Raw genomic sequence first — 26,126 nt, 5'->3', positions numbered from 1 at the left:
CCAGGCGTGAGCCCGCTCGGCGGCACCCCAGAGGCGTCTCGCGGTAGTGGCAGGGGAAGCGCCGCGGGCCACCCCCTCGTTGTTCTTGCTCACCATTTGCTCTTCTTTACATTTGCAAGGTGTTCTTAGTTGATTTTAAGGACGCTCCGGAGGCAGAAGTGAAAGCGTAGGCCACGGCTCCCTGAGGATGGAGTTTCTTGGGGGGACACCCGGGTGTTCCCAGGATGCTGAGATGTCAGGATTCACTAGCAGGGCCTGCTTGGCGCCTGGATCTCCCGAGGGCTCTGTGAGGAGCTCTGTCAGAGCGGGCTTTGCCACAGCTCTTCATTATCCTGAGTGTCTGTTTCTCCTCAAGGACTGCGGCAAATGACTTGAGACACGAGAACGTAGAGAGGGGAGTGTGGGCTGCAGGAGAAGAGCCCAGAGCAACATGCAGCTTCTACTCCAGTGTGCCTGCGTGTGTGCAATGTTGCCAGCGTGCACATGCCTGTGTGCTGCTGTTTATTACGTGTGCCCCCGGTATTACAACCAGAAGTAGCCTTCTCAGGTGCCTGTTTTCTGTTATCAGAAGGTGTGTGTGGTTGGGCACATTGGGCGTCGCTTAGGCGCCACGTGCCCCAATCCCCATTGCCGGTTGTGAGGTAGGTGCAGTTAGTTTCGGGTTCCTCCAGCACATCTTTGCCACCCCACCTTCTCAGAGTCACCTGGGACAGCAAACTCCTCCCCTTCGCGTGGGTGGGACCTGGGGACAGCCTTCGCTTGTTCCTGGTGGAGTGGGAGCAAGGCCCATACTCATGTTCTCCTGCGTGGAGTGGAACCGGCAGCCGGAGCGGAGGTGGCGGAGGACACCAGAAGCTGTCTGGGCAGGACTGGAGATGAAGTGAGCGCGTCAGCGGGAGCGGCTCTGGGGGGGGCGCAGGAGGGGTTGGAGTGGCATGGGCAGCTGTCCCCGTTTACTCTGAGGCGGCTGAGGAACCTGGGGAGTGGGCCCTGAGGAGGAGCCCCGTGGTCTGCAGGCTGCGGCAGGCCCTGGGCTGGGGCTCCTTGGGGAGGGGAGCGGCCGCCCCAAGAGCCGGTGTTTGCTATGCTGACCGGAGACGGGGTGGCTGACTTGGGGAGGCCACGCGGGGCTCGGGACCTCTAAGCCCTCGTTCGTGAGTGTGCTGCCTGGCGGTTCAGGGGCAGGCTCGCGGGCCCTGCCTCCGGGTTCCCCTGCGCACGTTCCAGGTCAGGAGGATCGGTGCTTGGCCTGTTCCCGGGACGAGGCACTCTCGGTCAATCGCTACTGTGCGGCCGGCGCGGACCTGAGGCTGTCTGCGCTCCAGTGCTCTCCCGGGAATGAATTGGCTCCTCCCGCTGGGCGGAGCAGATGTCTTTAAATAACTCCGCGCGTCCTTTGCTCCATCACGCCAGCCGCACTCCGGACTGGGGACCCTTCCTGGAGGAGAGGGATTGCAATCAGACGCAAACCACCCCCGGGCTGCCAGGGAGTTTCATCGTCCAGAGTCTGGGGCCCAAGGAGCCTGGGACCTGCATTTCTCAGGGTTCTCCCTCCTATGGCGGCCCCTCAGTCACAGCAGTGAGTCTGGGCCCCAGCTGCAGCTGGTTCCAGGGCACCTTCTCTCAGGGCTGGAGGCCCTGAGGGTGGTCCAATAACGCGAGTTGGAATCCCCAGGGCCCCCTCTCTCCTCGTTCACAGCTCGACGGATTTCGCTCCTCTGAGACTGAGCTCTTTAGAGGGGAAGCCTGGCTTTGGGAAGATTTCCCAGCCAGAGAGCGTGAAGCCTGGACTCTGTGAGGCTGGGGCCTTGTACCACAACGCCGGCTGGAAACGCACCTGCTGCTGCATGTTGACGCACCAGCTGGCGGGACGCCCCGTCCACAGCGGCTTGGGCAGAGTCTAGCTCTGGACGGAAGCTCTGGCTCTGGCTTGTCCTGACTAGGGTCTCTTCCATCCTCAGCTCCGTCTGGAATTCTCTCAAGGAGAAAAGCCGCACAAAGTGTCAAGCTCTGTGAGATGAACCTGCATCTAACCTGGAAAAAAAGAAAGTTGAAAGTCCTTGGTCGTGTCCGCATCTTTGTAGACCCGATGGACTATACAGTCCATGGAATTCTCCAGCCAGAAAAAAAAACTGGAGTGGGTAGCCTTTCCCTCCTCAGCGGGGTCTCCCGACCCATGGATTGAACACCAGGTTCCCCATTGCAGGCGGATTCTTATCACCAGCTGAGCCACCAAGAGCCAAGAATACTGGGTGGGTAGACTTCCTTTTCCAGCGGATTTCCCAACCATGGGAAATTGGAAACTGGGGTCTCCGACATTTACAGGCGGGATTCTTCAGCAGCTAGCCCCAGGAACAATCCCACCGGAGAAGACCCACCAGACTGGGGTTTGTGGATCTGCTGCCCTGCAGTGCCTGGGACTGGCCATGTCAGCGTCCCCGGGCTGAAGGCGACCGATGGGCCCACGTGGGCTGTGGCTCCTGGAGTCAACCACTACCCGCGACTCCCCACCCTCCATCCCTGGGCGCCCCCGCCCCGCGTTCTCCACCCTCCATCCCTGGGCGCCCCCGCCCGCGTTCTCCACCCTCCATCCCTGGGCGCCCCTCCCCGCGTCCCCACCCCCCCTCCTGGGCGCCCGCGTCCCCAACCCCCATCCCTGGGCGCCCCCGCCCCGCGTCCCCACCCCCCATCCCTGGGCGCCCCCGCCCTGCGTTCCCCACGCCCACCCAGCGGCGGCGCTGTGGCCCTTGGAACCAGCGACCCTCGACTGCCAGACTTTGGGGGTCTCGTTCCCGCAGGGACAGGACCCTGGGACTCCCAGAGGGGACTGCGGCGGGGGGCACCAGCGACGCCAGCCTCTCCAGGAGCCAGACCTTTGGGGACCAGAGTGGCCGAGCAAGATCGAGACCAGCAAACCTGCGACCCCTCCCCAGCGCCCCGCGGCTGGACCTCCCTGGGGCGGCCAGGGTGCGGCCAAGGGGGGCGCTCCCGGCCTCCTCCGCTCCTCACCTCTGCGCTGGTCCAGGGGTCCGTGGGCAGCCGGTCCTGGTCCCTCATCCCGCGCTCCCAGGCTGGGCGGCGCCCTCCCGGCTGTGTCCCCTCAGGACGCTCTGGCTGCTCTGACACTCTGTCCCCTCGGGACACTCAGACCTCCGGTGCTGACCCTTGAACCCGGGTCCTGCGGTGTCTCGTGGCCCCGGGGCGGGGGGCGTGGAGACTGCCCGGCCGCAGGGGCCAGGCGGCCTTGGGAGGGGCCGGGTCCCTGGTTAGTACTGCCCTGCTTAGTCCCGCGGCGGGACGCGTAGCTGACCCTGACACTGCGGAGTCTGAGGTGGGCATTGTGGAGCTGGGACGCTTTGTGCTGTGCCGTGGTCAGTTAACACACCATCGCCTCCCACCGCCTCTCTCTCAGTAACTCTCACGTGAGGATGCGGTGCTCTTACTATGGTCACCAGGGTGGCGCCCTCCTGGACCCCGTCCTCTGACGCCGGCCGGCCTCCCACCCCACCTCTCAGGGTCTCTTGTCACGCGTCCGCGGGTCTCCTCGCGTCTTCAGCATCTGTCATGTTCTGGCGAGTTCTTTAGCCTCTCTCTTCACGTGTTTGTATGACTAAGATGTGATTCTCTTCGTCACTGCTTATTTCTTTCTCGTTGCCGTACCTTTCTCTTTCCTGTTTCCGCTCTGGTCTTCATCGCCGAAACGATGTTTTCCTCTTATTTCTAAACCGTATCTTAGGTCCTATGTACTCTTCCTGAGTTTCTCTGACTTTGAAGGATTCTTGTCCCCATGTTTGAGGTCATGGGTCCGTGGCAGTCAGCTTGCTTTAGTCAGCAGCTTTAGATTTGCCCTGGTTTTGTGCATCTTTCTGGCAATGTTTTCATTATCTGCAGGGACCAGCTCTGCTCTTTTTCTACTTTCCTCTTCTGATGGTAACTTGGCAGAGGGTTTGATTCTGATCCCCTTCTGTTGCTGACTTCTTATGCAAAACTGATTTTTCTCAGCTCTCAGAAGGAAGCCTGTTGTACAATACAACATTTCTAACATCATCAGGCTCCTCTCATTTTCCTGCAGTTGGAAACAAAAGCTGTGGTGCCTGAGACTTCCTGACTCCATCCCCTGTCCTTTAACCTTTCCAGGCTCAGAGCAAGAAACAAGAGTGAAGCTTGTCAAAAGAAAGCGCGGGCTGGAGTGATGACACTTTACCATCCATTTTAATCCCTTTACTTAAAAGAAATGAGGACAGTGAAGAAAGCCAAATGCAGCTGGGCACGTGTGCGTGTGGCTCCCTCTCCCGGGCGCTCACCCTTCCGCCCACTGGCTGGGTCTACCTTCCAGGTCTCTCCGTGAGAAGAGGTCCTGGTGATGATGGCTGACGCGCTTAGAGATGCTGGAGTCTCGACCACATGGCTGAAACATTCATGACACGCTAGCCTGAGTGTCCTTCCAAATCCGTTCTTGTCAGCTGCATAATTGATGGCGCCGTTGCTACTTCTGGAAAGAGGAGAGAGTTGGCATATTTGTTTATGAGAAAAGGAAGGATTCTGTTTGGAGAGCCCCCATGGCTCCGCTGAGATGCTCCTGGTTCCCAAATATTGGAGGACAAAGAACATTCTTTTCCAGTTTGGAGACAGAATAGGAGTTAATCCCCGCTGAATGCGTTCTCCCAGCCCTGGACTAGTGCAGCGACCTAGGCAGTAATCCCAGCGCTCTGGGGTGAACGGCCCCGGATCCCGGGAGGTGGTGGGCAGCTGGAGTAAGGGGCCAGTGTGGGGTGTGGGGTTGGCGCTCCTGCGGGCTCCCCGTTGGTCAGTGTTTGGCTCCACCCAGCCTTGTAACGGGGCTGAGAGAGTTCCGTGTGAAGAGACGGACGCGTCCTATCCGCACAGTTCAGTGGGTCGTCCCAGCGTGGACTGTGAGCCTAGAAAAGATAAGCTTTGAACTCTTCTGTAGTGTCGGCACACAATGCCGAGGACCTGCGCTCAAAGGTCCTTGATTTCACACTTGAGGTGCCGGACACCACTTTGGCACCAGCACCAGAGTGCCAGCCGCTGCCCGAGTGGGCGCCAGTGCCTTGCAGGTTGAACTGGAGGATGTTTCTGTTTCAGGAGCCAACAGGAAGCCCTAGAAATTTAGGGGGCCAGGGGGTTTCATGTGCTGAGCTTCTCTTAAAGCGGTAGCTCAAAACACTCCTGGTGTCTTGCTGTTGACTGGGATTGCAGTGTTCCTTGTTCCAAGGGTCCAGGGTTGGTGGTTTGGGTGCTTTGTTACAGGGATATCAGCTCCCACGTTAAAGCATTAACAAGTCCTCTAGGAAGGAGGGAGTGTTATTGCCGTGAGAAAAAGTCAGAGCTCAATTTCACTTTGCGTGTGTGCTAAGGTGCTTCAGTCATGTCTGACTCCTTGCGACTCCATGAACTGCAGCCTGCCAGGCTCCTCTGTCCATGGGATTCTCCAGGTAAGGATACTGGAGTGGGTTGCCATTGCCTCCTCCAGGGGATCTTCCCACCCAGGGTTCAAACCCAGGTCTCCTGCATTGCAGGCAGATTCTTTACCTTCTGAGCCATCAGTCAAGGGCAGGTGGTATCTTAAGGCTGATAAAGAAACAAAAGCCCAGAATGTTCCAGATTCGCACACACCTCTCCTGGGGACTCCGTGGGCTCTGCTCTGCCTCTGCTGGCATGTGGCACTTCCCCGTCACTTCTGTCTGTGTGTCTCACTCTGAGGCTCCTGTGCTCATTCTCGGATTTCCCACAGCCTCACTTTCATCTGTCCTCCCCAGGCTTCCTCCTTGTCTCTGTTCCCATGAGACAGTTGTCCAGTTTAGCCGCATCCAACGTGGTGCTTGCGGTCAGGTTGGCCAGGGTGAGCTCGGCTTGGGTGCTTCCCACTGTAGGACTCTATTGCTGTTCAGTTGCCAAGTCGTGTCTGACTCTTTGTGACCCATGGACTGCAGCTCGCCGGGCTTCCCTGTCCTTCACCATCTCCCAGAATTTGCCCAAGTTCATGTCCATCCAGTTGGTGCTGCCATCCCAACCATCTCATATCTGTGGCCCCTCTCCCCTGCCCTCAATCCTTCCCAGCATCAGGTCTTTACATCTCATATCTGGTGCCCTCTTCTCCCCCTGCCCTCAATCTTCCCAGCATCGGGTCGTTTCCAGAGCCAACAGCTTGCAGCAAGTGCAGGACTTGCCCGGACATCACTTATTCAAACCTCAGGTTCTTCATCCAGGGAAGAGGCAGTAAAGTCACCTACAGGAAGCTTTTGTGGAAATTAAAATAAAAGCAGAAATGTATAAATTTAAAAGTGCAGTATGTGTTAATTACTATGGATTCTGTCATTTTAGACGATAAAGAAGAGGCACAGATCTCCCTTTTCTCCCTGAAATTCTTTCTGTTCTAACTAGAGAAGAGCATCCCTTCTCAAGCCCACTCTCGCTGTATCTAATACGGAAACACACATTACTGTACAACCAAGCTTTACAGAAAAAGGCCCAAAGGAATTCAGAAATTGGAATCATTGAACACGGATTATAAAATAACAAATTAAAAACTAGCTGGGAAATACTTACAGGGATCAAGAATATTTTTTAAAAAGACATAGCTAAGTTGTAAAATAATTAAATAAAACTTCCAGAAAAAACATTAAAAAACTGAAAAAAAAAACCCCCAATAGATGTGATTAACAGAAAGTTAACAAGACTGAAAAGAGAATTAGTGAATGATGAAATAGGTCCCAATACTCCCTAGACAAAAAGATTTTAAAAGGAAATGATAGAAAAACAGATTAGCTTTACAAGGTGATTTAGGAGATAACAGATTTGTTTAACCACAGTGTCTCAGGAAAGGTGTGAGAACGTGTGTGAAGAGGAAAGTGAGGATTTCTCAGGATTGACTACAGACACCAGCCCAGAAGTTCGGGAATCCCGATTAACCTTGAGCAACATTCAAGCAAGAGCGAGTTCACTCTCAGATACATCATACAACTGCAAAACAGCAAAGACTGAGACGATCTTAAAAAGAGTCAGCAAAAATAAATAGATTCCTGTGTCCACGTTCTTTGAGTCCCTGGACACGTTCATAGGACCTTTCTAAAAGTGCTCGTCTGCTAATTTCGTTTCTCACCGCCTCTGGGCAGTGGACAGTTGAGACCTGTCAGGCGGCACGGGCGGGCACACACTCCAGGTCTGACCCGGCAGAGCAGAAAACTTGGTGCCTGGTGGGACTCTCAATAAAGATCCCAGGAAACGCACACTTCACTTGCAGGGCTAAACTAGGTCTAGGCTAACAGCTAACCTGTATCCAGCTCAGCCTGAAATTAGCTTTCAGACGACCAGCCTAATCCAGGGAAAATTGACTTCCTTTTGGAAGAAAAACCCTCAACATTCACTAATGGAAGACAAAGTCCAGCCACTTAAAGACATAATTATCACAATGCCCAGCACCCAATAAAAATGATGAGACATGCAAAGAATCAGGGAAATTTGAAAAGTTCTTAGGAGAAAAAAAATCCAGAAATGACAAAGATGATAAAAATAGCAAAAAGGAATTTTAAAACAGCTCTTTTAAATATTTCCAAGTAGTTAAAGAAAATTGCAAAAATTTTATAGTAAGGAAATGGAAGCTACAAAAAGCCCATTGACATTCCAGAGCTGAAAACCCAAAGTCTCTTAAGTGAAGAAAATCACTGGATGGGCTTAGGAATAGACTAGAAACCGTAAAAGAAAAGCTATGACCAATCTAGACAGCATGTTAAAAAGCAGAGACATTACTTTGCCAACAAAGGTCCATCTAGTCAAAGCTTTGGTTTTTCCAGTAGTCATGTATGAATGTGAGAGTTGGACCATAAAGGAAGTTGAGAACCAAAGAACTGATGCTTCTGAACTGTGGTGTTGGAGAAGACTCTTAAGAGTCCCTTGGATTGCAAGGAGATCCAACCAGTCCACCCTAAAGGAGATCAGTCCTGAATATTCATTGGAAGGACTGATGCTGAAGCTGAAGCTCTAATCCTTTGGCCACCTGATGTGAAGAGCTGACTCATTTGCAAAGACCCTGATGCTGGGAAAGATTGAGGGTAGGAGGAGAAGGGGACAGAGGATGAGATGGCTGGATGGTGTCACCAACTCAATGGACATGAGTTTGAGTAAACTCCAGGAGTTGGTGATGGACAAGGAGGCCTTCATGCTGCAGTCCATGTGGTTGCAAAGGGTTGGACACGACTGAGCAACTGAACGGAACTGAGAAACCATAGAGGAGAAGTAACCTTGCTGGCTGACCAACAGAAACTGTCCACACAACAGCAGCAGCAGCTAGAGAGAGAGCAGCACGTGGGCTTCTCTGGGGCCCAGTGGTTAAGAACCTGCCTTTAATGCAGGGGACATGGGTTCGATCCCTGTCCTGGGAAGATTCCACATGCAGAGGGTCCACAAAGCCTCTGCACCTCTCACCACAACTGGAGGGTCTGCTTGGAGCAACAAAGACCCAGCACAGCCAAAAATAAATACATTAATAAAATTAAAAAATGAAAAAGAACGTGGAGGAAAATTGAAAAATAAAAGACAGCAAGTCTTCATTGATTTGTGGCTTACTATTAAGAGGGCTAACATATGTGTAATTGAAATATAAGAAAAAGATGCAAGGCAGAAAAACATTGGAATTATGATTGAAATTTCTCCAAACTTGGTGAAAACTATAAACTTACAGAACTTAAAAAAAAAAAAAAACCAAAGAAAAAATTTTAAAAGCTCAAAGAAAAAATAAAACTACACCAAGGCACATTTTAATCAAATCCCTGACAACCAATTATAAAGGGAAAAACCTCTTAAAAGTGGTCCAGGACAGGAGGGCATGTCCACACAAATCGACAGACTAACGTAATGGCCGGCTTCTCATCAGAAACCGCGAGGCAGGAGACGACGTGGTGCCCGCGCTGACGTGCTGGGTACAGGCAGCGTTCTGCAACAGGATTCTGCACCCAGTTAGAGTTTCCCACAGACGTGAAGGCCAAAGAGAGTCAGTCACAGCTGGGGTGGCCTTTACCATGAGCAGAACTGGTAGCAAAATTCATTATATAATTCCGCAAGAAAAACGATATCACACAGAAACCCACATCGGAAGGAATTAAGATTATCGAGGAAAAGTAAACATGTGGGTCATGAATTTTTTTCATTTTTTTCAACCTATAAAGACAATTACTGACACTCAAAAGCAAAAATAATGACAATACACTGTATGATGTAAAGCATGTGTGGAAGTAATCTGTATGCCAACACTCGTGTGAGAGACAGAAGAGGAGAGACGGGAGTGTGTTGTTGCAGCGTTTCTTTAGGTACAGTGCCACAGTGGTTTATAAAGGTAAACCATGATAAAGCCGTACCGAAACCACGGAGCAGACTATACAAAAAGCAAAGAGCAGCCACTGAGTCAGCAGAAGATACGAGCGAGAGCACCAAGAAACGCCCAGTCCACAAGATTACAGAGAAACAGGGGCGTTGGCTCAGACGGCAGAGAATCTGCGCGACGCAGGAGACTTGGTTCAAAGGGAGTGGCAACCCACTGCAGTGTTCTTCCCTGAAGAATCCCATGGACAGAGAAACCTGTTGGGCTACAGTCCATGGGATCACAGAGAGCTGGACACGACTGAGCGACTAACACTTGTTTTAGAATGGAGGGGACGCGTGTATTCCTACGGCCGATTCATGTTGATGTATGGCAAAACAATCACAAAGTTGTAAAGTAATTACCCGCCAATTAAAATAAATTAATTAATTGAAAAAAGAAGTAATGACAGCAGATAGGAAAGCTATAAAACGTGTAGCGAGAGGCTGGTCTTAAACCCACTATATGAGTAATTACTTAAATTAACAAATTAATCACACTAAATCAAGTGCAGATTTTGTCAGACTGGGTTAAAATAATGCTGCCTTTAAGAAGTTTCTGAACATAATATTGAAAGATAGAAAATATTATTTAAATACATTTATAAGTAAGCTGAAGTAATCACATTGGGGTGATGAGGGACATTTAAAAAAAGACGTGACAACCATAAATATGTATGCACTGACATGTGGCTCTCAGGATACATAAAACATGAGCTTACAGAAGCAAGAGGAGAATAGACACTTACGCAATTGTGGCTGAAGATACTGTAACCGAGGGATCAAGGAAGCTGAAAGCCAGTAAACATGCGGGAGACGGGGACAAACGCAACTGTCAGGGTCTGCCCGAGCCCTTCAGAGCATCATGCCTGATACGAGAATTTATTCTTCCCAAGTCCATGAGCATTCACCAAAGCAGATTGTGTGTAGGGCTACGAAGCAGGTTTCAGTGCATTTAAATGGACTGAAATGATACAGTGTATATCCTCTGACCACAAAACGACTGAATTAGAAATCAACAATTAGACTTTGGAAAATCCCCAGGTACTTAAAAATTAAATAACGTTTTAAACCATTGTTTCAGTGAAGAATTCACAAAGGAATTTAGAAAACATCTTGAATTGAGTGATAAAGAGATGATAACACATCAAAAATCACGAGCTGCAGCAAAGCAGTTCTTGAAGGGTAATTTTAACATTAAGTAGATAAATTAGGAAAAAAGAAATTTGAAATCAATGATCTTAGCATCCACCAGAAGAATCAAGTAAAGGAAATTAAAGAAGTAGAAGGGAGGAACTAATAGAAAACAGAAAGTTGATGAAAAAAAAAATTGGCTCTTTGAAAAGGTCAGAAAAATGATAAAGAGCCAGATAAATTAGTCAAGAAAAACAGGACGGGAATCACACCTGACGTCTGATGGGAAATAGACTGACAAACTGCCAGTCTCAGGAGCGAGAGGGGCCGTCACCACAGGCCTCACACGGATTAACCTGATAATCAGGAGCGAGAGGGGCCGTAACCACAGGTCTCACACGGATTAACCTGATAATCAGGAACGAGAGGGACCGTCACCTCAGGTCTCACACAGGTTAACCTGATAATCAGGAGCGAGAGGGACCATCACCTCAGGTCTCACATGGATTAACCTGATAATCAGGAGCGAGAGGGGCCGTCACCTCAGGTCTCACACGGGTTAACCTGATAATCAGGAACGAGAGGGACCGTCACCACAGGTCTCACACGGATTAACCTGATAATCAGGAGCGAGAGGGACCGTCACCTCAGGCCTCACACGGATTAACCTGATAATCAGGAGCGAGAGGGGCCGTCACCTCAGGTCTCACACGGATTAACCTGATAATCAGGAACGAGAGGGACCGTCACCTCAGGTCTCACACAGGTTAACCTGATAATCAGGAGCGAGAGGGACCGTCACCTCAGGTCTCACACGGGTTAACCTGATAATCAGGAACGAGAGGGACCATCACCTCAGGTCTCACACAGGTTAACCTGATAATCAGGAGCGAGAGGGACCGTCACCTCAGGTCTCACATGGATTAACCTGATAATCAGGAGCGAGAGGGGCCATCACCTCAGGTCTCACACGGGTTAACCTGATAATCAGGAGCGAGAGGGACCGTCACCTCAGGTCTCACATGGATTAACCTGATAATCAGGAGCGAGAGGGACCGTCACCTCAGGTCTCACACGGGTTAACCTGATAATCAGAAACGAGAGGGACCGTCACCACAGGTCTCACACAGGTTAACCTGATAATCAGGAGCGAGAGGGGCCGTCACCACAGGCCTCACACGGATTAACCTGATAATCAGGAACGAGAGGGACCGTCACCTCAGGTCTCACACAGGTTAACCTGATAATCAGGAGCGAGAGGGACCGTCACCTCAGGTCTCACACGGGTTAACCTGATAATCAGGAACGAGAGGGACCGTCACCACAGGTCTCACACGGAGTAACCTGATAATCAGGAGCGAGAGGGGCCGTCACCTCAGGTCTCACACGGGTTAACCTGATAATCAGGAGCGAGAGGGACCGTCACCTCAGGTCTCACACGGGTTAACCTGATAATCAGGAGCGAGAGGGACCGTCACCACAGGTCTCACACGGATTAACCTGATAATCAGGAACGAGAGGGACCGTCACCTCAGGTCTCACACGGAGTAACCTGATAATCAGGAGCGAGAGGGGCCGTCACCACAGGTCTCACACGGATTAACCTGATAATCAGGAACGAGAGGGACCGTCACCACAGGTCTCACACGGATTAACCTGATAATCAGGAGCGAGAGGGACCGTCACCTCAGGTCTCACACGGGTTAACCTGATAATAAGGAAATGTGTTGAAAAACTATGACGATAGATTCAACAACTTAGATGAAGTGGGCAAATGCATGGCGAGGCCAAACGACCACAAGTGACTCGAGGAGAAAGAAAATCCAGATACCCCTGCAGGTGTCTAGAAGAAAAGAAACTGGCCTGGTGTATCTTCCAGGGTTTTTTTTTATCATTGTTATTATCTATAATTTTTAGTCTTCTCTTAATGTAAAAATAGTCATCTAAGCCATGTTTTATTTTTCTGCATGTGATTTTAAGACTTGTTTCAGATTCCCCATTTGTCTGAGTCTTGACTTCTATTTATGCCCAAGTTTATTAAGTCTCTAGCGTTACCCAGGCTTCCCAGGTGGCCCAGCTGGTGAAGAATCTGCCTGCAATGCGGGAGACTCGGGTTCGACCCCTGGTCGGGAATACCCCCTGGAGGAAGGCGTGGCAACCCACGCCAGTATTCTTGCCTGGAGAATCCCATGGACAGAGGATCCTGGTGGGCTACAGTCCATGGTTCCGCAAAGATTCAGACACGACTGATGTGATGAGCACAGCCCAGCACAGTGTTACCCAGCGAAGATTTACTCTATCAGTGCCAGACTAAACAAATGTTGCTCTGTCTTCCTGCTGTCAGAGGTCAGAGGCATTCAACATTAACTTCCAGCGGTGTCCAGGAAAACTGAATGGAGCCACTGGGCGTCTCTGACAGTCTGCTTTTCCCCCAGGGGCATCGTGGTCTGTGTGAGCAGCTGGGAAACCAGAGGAGCGCCCAGGGCTCCTCTCCTTCATGCTCCACAATCCCTGAAACCCAACGGAGGCCACGGGGCAAAGCAGGACAGCTCAGAGGAGCATCCCCGCACAGGGGACCCTCCAGGCTGCTGAAGCCAGGCGTGAGCGCTCGCGGCCCCCGAGGCGTCTCGCGGAGTGGCAGGGAAGCGCCCGGGGCCCACCCCCTCAGATGTTTTGCTCACCATTTGCATCTTCCTTTACCATTTGCAAAGGTGTTCTTAGTTGATTTTAAGACTCTCCGGAGCAGAAGGAAAGCGTAGGCCACGGCTCCCTGAGGATGGAGTTTCTTGGGGGACACCCGGGTGTTCCCCAGGATGGCTGAGATGTCAGGATTCACTAGCAAGGCCTGCTTTGAGCCCTGGATCTCCCGGGGCCTCTGTGAGGAGCTCTGTCAGAGCGGGCTCTTTGCCACAGCTCTTCATATCCTGAGCTGTCTGTTCTCCTCAAGGACTGCGGCAAATGACTGAGACCACGAGAACGTCAGAGAGGAGGAAGTGTGGGCTGCAGGAGAAGGAGCCCAGAGCAAACATGCAGACTTTCTAGCCTCCGTGTGCCTGCGTGTGTGCACATGTGTGCCAGCGTGCACATGCCTGTGTGTGCTGTTTATTACGTGTGCCTCCCGGTATACAACCAGAAGTAAGCCTTCCATCAGGTGCCTGTTTTCTGTATCAGAAGGTGTGGTGGTTGAGGCACATGGGCGTCATGCTAGGCGCCCACGTGCCCACATCCCCATTGCCGGTTGTGAGGAGGTGCAGTTAGTTTCGTGGGTTCCTCCAGCACATCTTTGATGCACCCCACTTCCAGAGTCACCTGGACAGCAACCCCCCACCTCCTGGTGGACCTGGGAGCACAGCCTTCCTGTCTCCTGGTGGAGGTGGGAGCACGGCCCCTCTGTCTCCTGGTGGAGGTGGGAGCAGGGGTGGCAGGGATTCGGGACACCAGGAAAGCTTGCTGGGCCAGATGGAGATGCAGTGAGCGGTCAGCCGGGAGCGGCTCTGGGGAGGGGCGCAGGAGGGGTGGAGTGGCCATGGGCAGCTGCCCCGTACTCTGCAGGGCCGGCTGAGGGACCCTGAGGGAGTGGGCCCTGGAGGAGGAGCCCCGTGTGTCTGCAGGCTGCGGCAGGGCCCTGGGCTGGGCCCTTGGGGAGGGGGAGCGGCCGCCCCAAGAGCCCGGTGTTGCTGTGCCTGACCGGAGAAGGGGTGGCTGACTTAGGGGAGCCACGCGGGCTCCGGGACCCTCAAGGCCCTCGGTTCCGTGAGTGGTGCTGCCCTGGCCGGTCAGGCAGGCCTCGCGGGCCCTGCCTCCAGGTCCCCTGACGCCACGTTCCAGGTCAGGGAGGAATCGGCCTGCTGGCCTGTTTCCCCGAGGACCGAGGCACTCTAAGCGGTCAATACGCATGGGCGGGCGGCGCGGGACCTGAGGCCTGTCTGCGCTCACAGCTGCTCTCCCGGGAATGAATTGGCCTCCTCCCCAGGCTGGGGCGGAGCAGTGTCTTATAAATAATCCAGCAGCCGTCTCTTCTGCTCCATCACGCCAGCCGCACTCCGGAGGGGACCCTTCCTGGAGGAGAGGATTCAATCAGACGCAAACCACCCCCCGGGCTGCCAGGGAAGTTTCAGTCGTCCAGAGTCTGGGGCCCAAGGAGCCTGGGGACCTGCATTTCATCAGGGTTCTCCTCCATTGGCGGCCCCTCAGTCACAGCAGTGAGTCTGGGGCCCAGGCCTGCAGCTGGTTCAGGGCACCTTCTCTCAGGGGCTGGAGGCCCTGAGGGTGGTCCATGAACGCAGTTGGAATCCCCAGGGCCCCCTCTCTCCTCGTGTCACAGGCCGACGGTTCGCTGCTCTGAGACTGACTCTTAGAGGGGAAGCCTGGGACTTTGGGAAGATTCCCCAGCCAGAGAGCGTGAAGCCTGACTCTGTGAGGGTGGGGAGCTTGACCACAACGCCGGCTGGAAACGCACCTGCTTGCTGCTTTGACGGCACCAGGGCTGCGGCGGGAGCCCCGTCCACAGCGCTGGCAGAGTCTAGCTCTGGACGGAAGCTCTGGCTCTGGCTTGTCCTGACTCAGGGTCCTTCCCATCCTCAGCTCCCTGGAAACTTCTCTCAGGAGAAAGCCGACAAAGGTTCAGCTCTGTGAGATGAACCTGCATCCTAACCTGGAAAAAAAGAAAAGTGAAAGTCACTTGGTCGTGTCCGACTCTTTGTGACCCCATGGACTATACAGTCCATGGAATTCTCCAGGCCAGAAAACTGGAGTGGGTAGCCTTTCCCTCCTCCAGAGGGTCTTCCCGACCCAGGGATTGAACCCAGGTCTCCCACATTGCAGGCGGATTCTTCACCAGCTGAGCCACAAGGGAAGCCCAAGAATACTGGAGTGGGTAGACTATCCCTTTTCCAGCGGATCTTCCCAACCCAGGGATTGAACTGGGGTCTCCGACATTACAGGCGGATTCTTCAGCAGCTGAGCCCCCAGGGAAACAATCCCTAACCTGGAGACCCACCCAGACTGGGTTGTGGATCTGCTGCCCTGAGTGCCTGGGACTGGCCATGTCAGCGTCCCCGGGCTGAAGGCGACCGAGGGCCCACGTGGGCTGTGGCTCCTGGAGTCAACCACTCCCGCGACTTGCCAGGCCGGGAGCGGGGCTGGTCCCCGTCCCCGTCCCCGTCCCTGCAGACGCCCCGCCCCGCCCCGCCCCGCCTCTGGCACTGCGGGGGCCTGTCCTTCCCCCCCACTGAAGGGTTGCAGAGTCCAGGAAGGGCGGGCAGCCCTTCTGGGGGCAGCGTTTCTCTTCCTTTCACGTTTCCCGCTTCCTACTGACGTCTCACCGACACAGAGGGGCGGCTGCATGGCACACGTTGGGCCCTGGTGCGAGGATGGAGGGGTGAGCAGATGCGTGGTCAGCTTCCCACGAAGACGGCAGGGCCTCGGGCTCCCCTCAGGGCACCCTCAGCCTGGACGCTGGCCAGTGACCGCTCCTCATCCTGGCATGGGGACCCCTGCTCAGCACTCCCTCACTCTGACCCCTGGCCCCGGGTCTGTCTGTGAGCATGGGTGTGTGTGTGCACAGTGGTACGGGGGCAGGGGCCGAGGACCAGCCCTGCTCTGGGCCTGGAAAGTCACTGGAAGCGTTGACTCCAGGAACCACAGCCCGCAGTGATGCTGACACAGCTGGTTCCACCCCTGCAGTGGGCTCCACCATGCAGCTCATCAGGGGTGGCTCTGGGGCCCCCGCCAGGGCCAGTCCCTCACCTTCTAGTAATACTTTCCAGTGCTTTTTCTTAAGAGGGCCCCACATGGATCAGCTCCAGGTCCTGGTAAACTTGGACCCTCCCCGCATCCAAGCCACCTGGGCATCTGTCCGGGCGTGCCGTTCTGAGCTGTGGCCTGTCGCAGCCTCGGAGGTGAGCCTGTCGGATGCATGTGGTCCTCCCCAGGCGCCCCGCTGCCCCGGGGCCCTCGGGGCCCTCTGCCTGCCCGGTGCACCGGACGTGGGTGTAGACGGTAGTCCTGGTTTCTCCTCTGTCCCCTATGAGTCCCTGTCCCCGAAGCCTCAGGGGTAACTCGAAAGTGTCTACCTCCAGCTCCTGCCTGTATGGTGAGACCTTGCTCAGGCATCCAGCTCCTCAAAGACACCTGAAAAGGAGCACGTCCTGGCCCACCGAGAAGCGCTGACCAATTAAGACAGATTCTCGGTTTCTCTCTGGAATCTCTGGGTGCCCAGAAAAGATCGCTGACCTTCGGCAATTCAGTGTTCAATGTTTAGGTCAATAGGCTGTCCACCCGCTGAGATGGCTGATGAAGAGAGCAAGGGAGCTGACACAGACCACCGAGGCCAAGAAGGTGACACCACTACAGAGCCTGCAATATCCACGCTCTAGTGAGGGACTATTAGGTAAGGGATGTATTAAAAACCAGAGACATCACTTATCCAACAAAGGTCCATATAGTCAAAGCTATGGTTTTTCCAGTAATCATGTATGGATGTGAGAGTTGGACCATAAAGAAGGCTGAGCGCTGAAGAACTGATGTTTTCAAATTGTGCTGCTGGAGAAGACTCTTGAGAGTCCCTTGGACTGCAAGGAGATCCAACCAGTCCATCCTGAAGGAAATCAGTCCTGAATATTCACTGGAAGAACTGATGCTGAGGCTGAAGCTCCAATACTTTGGCCATGTGATGTGAAGAACTGACTCACTGGACAAGATCCTGATGCTGGGAAAGATGGAAGGTGGGAAGAGAAGGGGACGGCAGAGGATGAGATGGTTGGAGGGCATCGCCGGCTCAATGGACATGAGTTTGAGTAAACTCCAGGAGATGGTGAAGGACAGGGAAGCCTGGCGGGTGCAGTTCATGGGGTTGCAATGAGTCAGACACGACTCAGCAGTTGAATGACAACAACAACAATTAAGGGACTGTTATGAACAATTTCATTTCCACACTTTGTCCAGTGTTCCTTTGGCCTTCATGCCAACACCACAAAATTAGCTATTGTAGCTTTGTGGTGGGCCTCCAGATCAAGTAGTTTAAGACGTCTAACTGTTCATCTGGTTCAAGATGGTCTTGGTTTTCTAGGTGCTTTGCATTTCCACATAAATGATCAAATCAGTTTGTCAATTTCTACAAGAACTTGTTGGGATATTTTGATTGAAATACCAATTAAATCTACAGAGAAAGTTTGGGAAATAAGTGTTTTAACTATTTCTTTTTTTTTTTAGTTTTCCAGTCCTCAAACTTGTTATATTGTTCCACTTATTTTGGTCTTTTTAAATGTCTCTCAGCAAATATTTTATTATTTTAAATGTATAGGTTTTGCACATATGTTTTATATTTTGATGTTGTTGGCATTTAAAAAATTCTGTTTTCCAATTACTTTGTAGCGATAGAAATATTATTAACTGATTTTATATATTGGCCTTGTATCAAGTGGCTTACAAATTTATTTATTCCTAATATTTTGTAGACTATTTTATATTTGTATGTACATAAAAATATATGTGAACAATGGCAATTCTGTTACATGCCAACTTTCCATTTATGTATGCACTTCTTTGTTTAAATTTGAAGTTGGTCGTAGTGTTTTGGAGAGGATTCATCGAGCAATTTTTAATGGAAGTAGTGAGAGCAGATGTTCTTGTCTGTTCCTGACCCCAGGGGGACAGTGTTCAATATTTCACCACTAGGTTTGATGTTGGCTGCTCTGTGCATGTGTGTGTATGGTATGTGGGGTGTGTGTGTTGTGTGTGTGTTGTGTCTGTGGTGTGTGTGTGGTGTGTGGTGTGTGTGTGATGTGTGTGTGTGTTGTGTGTGTGTTTGTGGTGTGTGTGTGGCGTGTGTGTGAGTGTTGTGTGTGTGTGTGATGTGTGTGTGATGTGTGTGTGTGGTGTGTGTGTGTTTGTGGTGTGTGTGTGGCGTCTGTGTGAGTGTTGTGTGTGTGTGTGTTGTGTGTGTGGTGTGTGTGTGTTTGTGGTGTGTGTGGTGTGTGTGTGGAGGGGAGGGGTGTGTGTGTGTGTGTGTGTGTGTGTGTGTGTAAGGTGCTCTTCACTTAGTAAAACGCCTTCCATTCCTGGTTTGCTGAGGGTTTGAAACATAAACGAGTATTCAGTGTCCTCTTTCTGCGTGTATTGATATGATTTTACGATTTTTTAAAGTTTGTTGAAGTGAGTATTTTGCTTGTATCCCCAGTGTTCTGTTATAAAAACTATACAGAGAGCACTCACCACCTAGATTACTCTCCGATAGTTGGCGTGTCGCATGTATATCCTCCTCTCTCGCCTGCTTATTGTAAATCTGATGTATCTCAAAGTGAGTTGACATCAGGATTGATTCTTAAACTTCTCAGTGTGTGTATCACTAAGTAGAGTTGAATATTTATGTATGTCTAGTTTTATTTTCTGGAGAAGGCAATGGCACCCCACTCCAGTACTCTTGCCTGGAAAATCCCAGGGACGGGGGAGCCTGGTGGGCTGCCGTCTATGGGGTCGCACAGAGTCGGACACGACTGAAGTGACTTAGCAGTTTTATTTTGAATTAAATGCACACATTTTGAGTGCACATTTGGTAAGTTTTGACACGTGTGTGTCTGTGCAGTGCAAACTTCCACCAAGAGGCAGAACAGCACACCAGCACAGAGCCTCTCTCACGCTCTCGCTCAGCCAGCATGCACCCCATCCCCCACTCCCAGGTAACAGTCTTCAGATTTATTTTCTCCACGGAACAATTCAGGTGGTCCCCGAATCTTACTTACATAGCGTCGTATGCATGTATGCTTTGTGTTTGGCTGCTGTCCTTTGAGATAACGTTTGTGAAATGTATTCACAGGTAGGTTTGTTAGTCAGTAATTCCTTTTTGTTGCTGAGTTGCAGTCCTTGCTGGAATATGTTACTTTGTTTATCCATTCTCCTATTAATGGACACCACGTCTATCCCAGTTTCTTGCATTTATGAATGAAGCTACTATGAACATTCTTGCACACACATATTTTTGTGACTATGTACTGTCATCCTTTTTTGTGAATGCTTAGAACTCCTGGGTCACAGGGTCCTAGAATGCTTATTTTTGTAAGGTACGGTCTGGTATTTCCAAATGGTTGCATCATTTTGCCTCCCTGCCAACTCCCTTGAACACTGTGTTGCCAGTCGCTTCAGTTTGAGCCGTCTGGAAGGGTGAGGGCTGTGGTTTGAATGTGCACGTCCCCCGTGGCTAATGATGCTGAGAATTATTTCATGTGCTTGCTCTCCATTCATATACTTTTAATGAAATATGTGCACAACCATTTGCCCATTTTTATGTGATCTTTGTTTATATTATTACATCATAGAAGAAGTTCATTCTTTATATATTCCAAGCATAAACTCTTTGCCAAATACATATGTTGTGAACATTGCCTCCCAAAATATGGTTAAATCTAATTGATAATTTTAAAGATCATTTCTTCCTGTGCCCTATCTCAGGAGATTGGGTCTGTCCCGGGTTGGGAATCTTGTCTATACCTTCTTCCAGAAGCTTGTGGCTTTCACACTCACGTTTAAGCCCATGTTCCATCTTGAGTTAATTTTTTGTGTGAAACAAGTTTGGGCTGAGGTTGATTTTGTCTGTGTGTGGATTTCCATTTGTTCAAAGACTTCTGTTTTTCCGGTAGAGTGCTTTAGTCTTTGTTAAAAGTCAATTGTTCTTGAAAATACGGGTCCGTGTCTGGGTTCTCCCCTCTGTCTCTTTGGGCTCCTGTTCCAGCCGGCCACACTCCTCTGGTCGCCCCAGGTTTCAGCGAGTCCTGAGATCAGGAAGGACTGTCCTCAAACTTCACTTACTTTGGCTATTCTAGGTCTTTTGCTTTATTAAATGTCAAATTTAACTAGCCTGCCAGTTTCCATGACTAAAAACTCTCTGGAGTTTCTAAAGGGTTGTATTTAATAGATAGGCATGTGTGGGGAGAACGGGCCTCTTGATGTTGAATTTCCTAGCGCAAAACATGTTGTAATACTTCATTTATGTGTCTTCCTAATTTGTCCAAGAAATGTTTAGCTTTCAGTGTGCTTCTCTTGCACATTTTAACAAAAATGGGTTTCTACTATTATGTGTTTTTGAAGCTGTTGCAAACAGAGATTTAGAAAGTTTATTTCTCAGTCCACAAATAACCAATGCTAGAGAGGGTGTGGGGAAAAGGCAACCCTCTTGCACTGCCGATGAGAATGTAAATTGGTGCAGACACATGGGGAGCCGCGTGGAGTTTCCTCTAGAAACTAAGCACAGAGCTGCCACTCGGCCCCGCAAGCCCGCTCCTAGGCACAGATCTGGAGGACAGTCACAATTCAAAAAGACACATGCACTTCAGTGTAGGCTCACTGCAGCACTGTTTACGACAGCCAAGACCTGGAAGCACTAAATGCCTATCAACAGGTGAACGGGTGGAGGAGATGTGGTGCGTGTACACAGTGGACACTACTCAGCCATAAGGAGATGAAATGATGCAGTTTTCACACCACGGATGGAGCTGGAGGTGATCGTACTAAGCGAAGTAAGTCAGACAGAGAAAGACAAACACCGTATGATGTCCCTTGAAGCAGAATCTAAACTATAGTACAAGTGAACTATCTGTAAAACAGGAACAGACTCACAGACGTAGAGAAGAGACTCGTGGTTGCCAAGGGGAGGCGGGGGCAGAGATGCGGGGGGAGTGGGGGTTAACAGAGGCAAACTATCACACACAGGGCGGATAAACAGCAAGACCTTCTGTGCAGCTCAGGGAGCTATGTCCTCTCTCCTGGGATAAATCATAATGGAAACGAATATAAAACAGAATGCATAATCCATGGATAGGGGAGCCTGGTGGGCTACAGTCCATAGGGTCGCAAAGAGCCGGACATGACCGGGGCGACTTGGCACATGTACACGTGTATAACCGAGTCACTCTGCTGTACCGCAGAAATTAACACGTTGTAGATCAGATCAGATCAGTTGCTCGGTCGTGTCCGACTCTTTGCGACCCCATGAATCGCAGCACGCCAGGCCTCCTTGTCCATCACCAACTCCCAGAGTTCACTCAGACTCATGTCCATCGAGTCAGTGATGCCATCCAGCCATCTCATCCTCTGTCCTCCCCTTCTCCTCTTGCCCCCAATCCCTCCCAGCATGAGAGTCTTTTCCAAGGAGTCAACTCTTCGCATGAGGTGGCCAAAGTACTGGAGTTTCAGCTTTAGCATCATTCCTTCCAAAGAAATCCCAGGGCTGATCTCTTCAGGATGGACTAGTTGGATCTCCTTGCAGTCCAAGGGACTCTCAAGAGTCTTCTCCAACACCACAGTTCAAAAGCATCAATTCTTCGGCGCTCAGCCTTCTTCACAGTCCACCTCTCATATCCATACACGACCACAGGAAAAACCATAGCCTTGACTAGATGGACCTTTGTTGGTAAAGTAATGTCTCTGCTTTTGAATATGCTATCTAGGTTGGTCATAACTTTCCTTCCAAGGAGTAAGCGTCTTTTAATTTCATGGCTGCAGTCACCATCTGCAGTGATTTTGGAGCCCAGAAAAATAAAATCTGACACGTTGTAAAACAACATCAATAATTTTTTTAAATTTTATTTTTCAGTAAAATAAAATCCATGGGCTGCTAGCATTTGAAAACACAGCTGATTTTTTTTTTTAATTTATTGATCTTTTGTCCTACAAACTTAATAACGTCACTTATAGTTTCTAATAGTTATTTGAAGAATAGTAGTGTTATTTGCTCAGTCATGTCCGACTCTTTGAACCAGCCCACCAGGCTCCTCTGACAATGGGGTTCTCCAGGCAAGAATGCTGGAGTGGGGTGCCATTCCCTTCTCCAGGGGATCTTCCAGACCCAGGGATCAAAGCTGAGTCTCCCGCATTGCAGGCAGGTTCTTTACGGCCAGAGCCACCAGGGAAGTGTTAATGTGGTGAATTAAGTTCCTTGATCCTGAGTGTGAAGCATCTTGAATTTCTGGGATAAAACCTCTTGATCATGATGTTACCATCAAATGTTGCTGTTACAGAAACCCCACTTACTAAGTCCTTTGTGCTTTGCTGGACTTGATTTGCTGAGAACTTGTGCAGAGAGATACTGGTTTGTGGTTTTCCTTTCTTGCAGAAGCTTGTCAGCCTGCAGTGTCAGTGCTATCTTTGCTTCATAAAATGAATCTCAAGTATCTCCTTTTTCTGTATCCTCGGAAGGAGTTTCTATACTGCAGTTACTCTTTCTTTCTTGATTGTTCAGAAGAAGTCACCAGTGAAGGGATCTGGACTTGCAGTTCTTTTGTTAAAAAATCAATGTCTTTAAAAGAAGCAAGCATACTTGCATTTCAGTGGTTTATGCTTCTGGCTTTAAGTGATCTGCTTACTTCCAAGTTGCTGAGTGCTCGACGTGCGTCCCTTCCATCCCCGTCTGCTTGTGTGATTATAATCCGTATTCTTGGTCGCTTTTTCCATCAGTTATTGGGAAAATATCTTTAAAATCTCTACCTAGGGTTGTAGATTAACCTATTATTTCTATACTTTTTATATTTTAAGCTATACATACAAATTTAAGTTTTTAATATCTTTCTGTTATATGCTTCATTTATTACTACGAAATGTCTCTCTTTACCACAAGGAAAAAGCTTGCTTTGAAATGTATTTTTCTTATATGAAAATAGCCTCACTGCCTTTCTTTTCAGCATGTGTTTGCTGGTTCCCCACGTTTTACTTCAATGGATGTCATTGTGTCTAAAGTATGTCTCTCATGAAGAGCATATAGGGGAAATTATTTTTCTATAAAAACAAGTCTGACTAACTTTGTCATAATTAAAGTGTTTAGTCCACTGGCATTGGGATTCCCTGGTAGCTTAGCTGGTAAAGAATCCGCCTGAGGTGCGGGAGACCTGGGTTTGATCCCTGGGTTGGGAAGATCCCCTGGAGAAGGGAACAGCTGCCCACTCCAGCATTCTGGCCTGGAGAGTCCCACGGGCTGTGTAGTCCACGGGCTGGCACAGAGTCAGACCCGCCCGAGCCGCCTTCACTTTCGCATTGATGGCTAGGTGCGTAGCCTAATATCCCCGGATTTCTGTTCTGTTTGTTCGAGCTGTCCTCTACTCTTTTCTTTCTTCCACTTTTGGGTTAATAAGTATTTTTATTACTTTACTTCCCCCTCCTCTACCAGCACTATAGTTATCTATTTCTCATTTCTCTGTGGTTTCAAGTATGCATACTTGATTTATAAAAGTCCACTTTACATACCACTTTGCTTCCTGAACAGCTGACGATCCTTACTAGAGTTTTCACCGTGTGCCCACTCTTGCTTTCTGTGCTGTCGGTGTTAGATTTTATTTCTGCTTTCACTGGGCATGCTGCGAGATGTCTGTTGTTATTGCTTTAAACGATGAATAACTCTCAGACTTACTCTGAAACGTGTCCTTTCTGGTGCTCTCTGTGGCTTCATGTCTTGTAGGCTGCCTTTCCTTGAGGCAAAAATTTTGCCTGATTATGCTTGTACTGTAGATCTGATGGAGATAAATTTTCATAATTTTGTTTGGTTACAAAAACGTCTTTTCCAGCCTCCATAACTAAAAGCTGCTGTGCCGGGGCTGGGTTTCTGGCTAACAGCGCTTGTCCTTTCCTTTCAGCACTCACAGATCGCACACAAGTGTCCTGTGGCTCCCATAGCTTCTCTCAAAAAGTCCTTCATCCATCCTGCTATTCTCCTCTTTGAAAGTGCACATCCCTTTCCCTCCGGCTAAGTCTTAGACGTTTTTCCTTTGTAGCTGGTTTTCGACAGCCTGACGATAATGTTTCCAGGTGTGGATTTTTATCGTATTTGTGTTAATGTGTGTCTTGTACCTGACTGCTAGTATCTTTCATTTTGAAAAAATACCTCAACCATCATGTCTTCATATATAGCTGCGTTCCATCCTTTCTCTTGTGGGCTGGGATTATCTGACAATTGCTGCTTTAACATGTCCCATGTATCCTTTATAGTCCGGTGTGTGTTTCTTTTTTCTCCTCTCTGGGTTTCAGTTAAGGCCATGCTCAGTCACTTCAGTTGTGTCCTACTCTTTGGGACCCCATGGGCTGTAGCCCTCCAGGGTCCTCTGTCCGCGGGATTTTCCTGGCAAGAATACTGGAGTGGGTTGCCATACCCTCCTCCATGGGATCTTCCTAACCTAGGGGTAAAAGCTGTGTCTCCTGAATTGCAGGTGGGTTCTTTACTGCTGAGCCACTGGGGAAGCTCTCAGTTAAGGCATTATTTATTAATCTGTCTCTCAGTTGTATAATCCTATTTTCAACTATATTAAATGAATTAACAAACCCTCCTGATGAGCTCTTAAATTCATATTTTTACCTTGCAGAATGCCAATTAGATTCTTCTGTGTGATTCCTAGTCTCTATTTAAGTTTCCTATCTTTAATCCATTCTATTTTTGCCTATTTTAAACATATATATATATATATATAGCTCTTGTTTGATAACTCCCAAATCTGAAATATCTGTAAATATGTTTCTAATTGCTGTTATATTTCTATTAATTATTATCTATATTTTGCATCTTTACAGTTCTCACAAAATTTGAGTGTGTGCCGGACAATAGGATTAAGAGAACCACCAGGTTAAAGGCGATGTCATTTCTCCTGGAGGTGTCTCATCTGCTCCGCCTTAGAAAGACAGTGCAAGGGGAGATGATACCCATCCGGGTGGGACTTGCATTGGGTTGAGTTGAGTGGTCGCTGCACTCAGTTCACCTTGAGCCATTGTCTTGCTGGGAACTCAGAACCTGGCAAGTGTCTTGATGGGAGAGCTGACATGCTGGCTGCAGATGTCTCCGTTAGTGGGGCTTCATCTCCCAAGTGCTGGGAGATACAGGACTTTCGTGCTACCTCCGGCCCAGCCCTGAAGTTTCACGTTGTCTGGCTCTCACCGCTCTTGCTGCTATCCAAAGTCTTTAAAACTATGATTTTTGTCATTTATTTCACTTTTCCCCTTTAGATTTTATAATGAAATGTCCTGCTGGTATCCACTACATCTTATGTGGAAGGAAGTAAAATTTCCAATGATTTTTTTAAAAAATACACCTTATTACTCTATTGACTTCCACTGATGAAGAAAGTGACTTAAAACCAACTATTGGAACAATTTAATAAGTATAAGCCTTGTGACTGTGGGCTTCCCTGGTGGCTCAGACAGTAAAGAATCTGCCTGCAATGCAGGAGACCTAGGTTCAGTCTCTGGGTCGGGAAGATCCCCTGGAGAAGGGAGTGGCTACCCACTCTACTATTTTTGCCTGGAGAATCCTGTGGACAGAGGAGCCTGGCGGCCTAGAGTCCCTGGGGTTGCAAAAACTTAGACACAACTGAGCAGCTTAAGCTTGTGATCATGGAGAAGCCAAGGCATTTGCTGGAGGCTGTACTGGAAAGATGCGACGCGGGAGAGACAGAAGATGCCCCAGAGAGGGTCTCCTGTGCCTGCCTTCCTGCAGGCGCGTTGACGTGTCCCCATGTGGGCTGCGTTCCAGGGTCTCTTCCATCACTTTCAGCCGTGGGTTGAAAACAGTAAACTGGAAAGGCAGGAAAATTCGCTAGTAAGGAGAGAGGGAAGATGATGGACAGGCTGTTCTGGAGTATTTTCTCCAG

The sequence above is a fragment of the Bos taurus genome, chromosome 20, assembly GCF_002263795.3.
Source record: "Bos taurus isolate L1 Dominette 01449 registration number 42190680 breed Hereford chromosome 20, ARS-UCD2.0, whole genome shotgun sequence".
NCBI lineage: Eukaryota > Metazoa > Chordata > Mammalia > Artiodactyla > Bovidae > Bos > Bos taurus.
The sequence above is the reverse complement of the archived record's forward strand: the minus strand, read 5'-3'. Positions refer to the sequence as shown.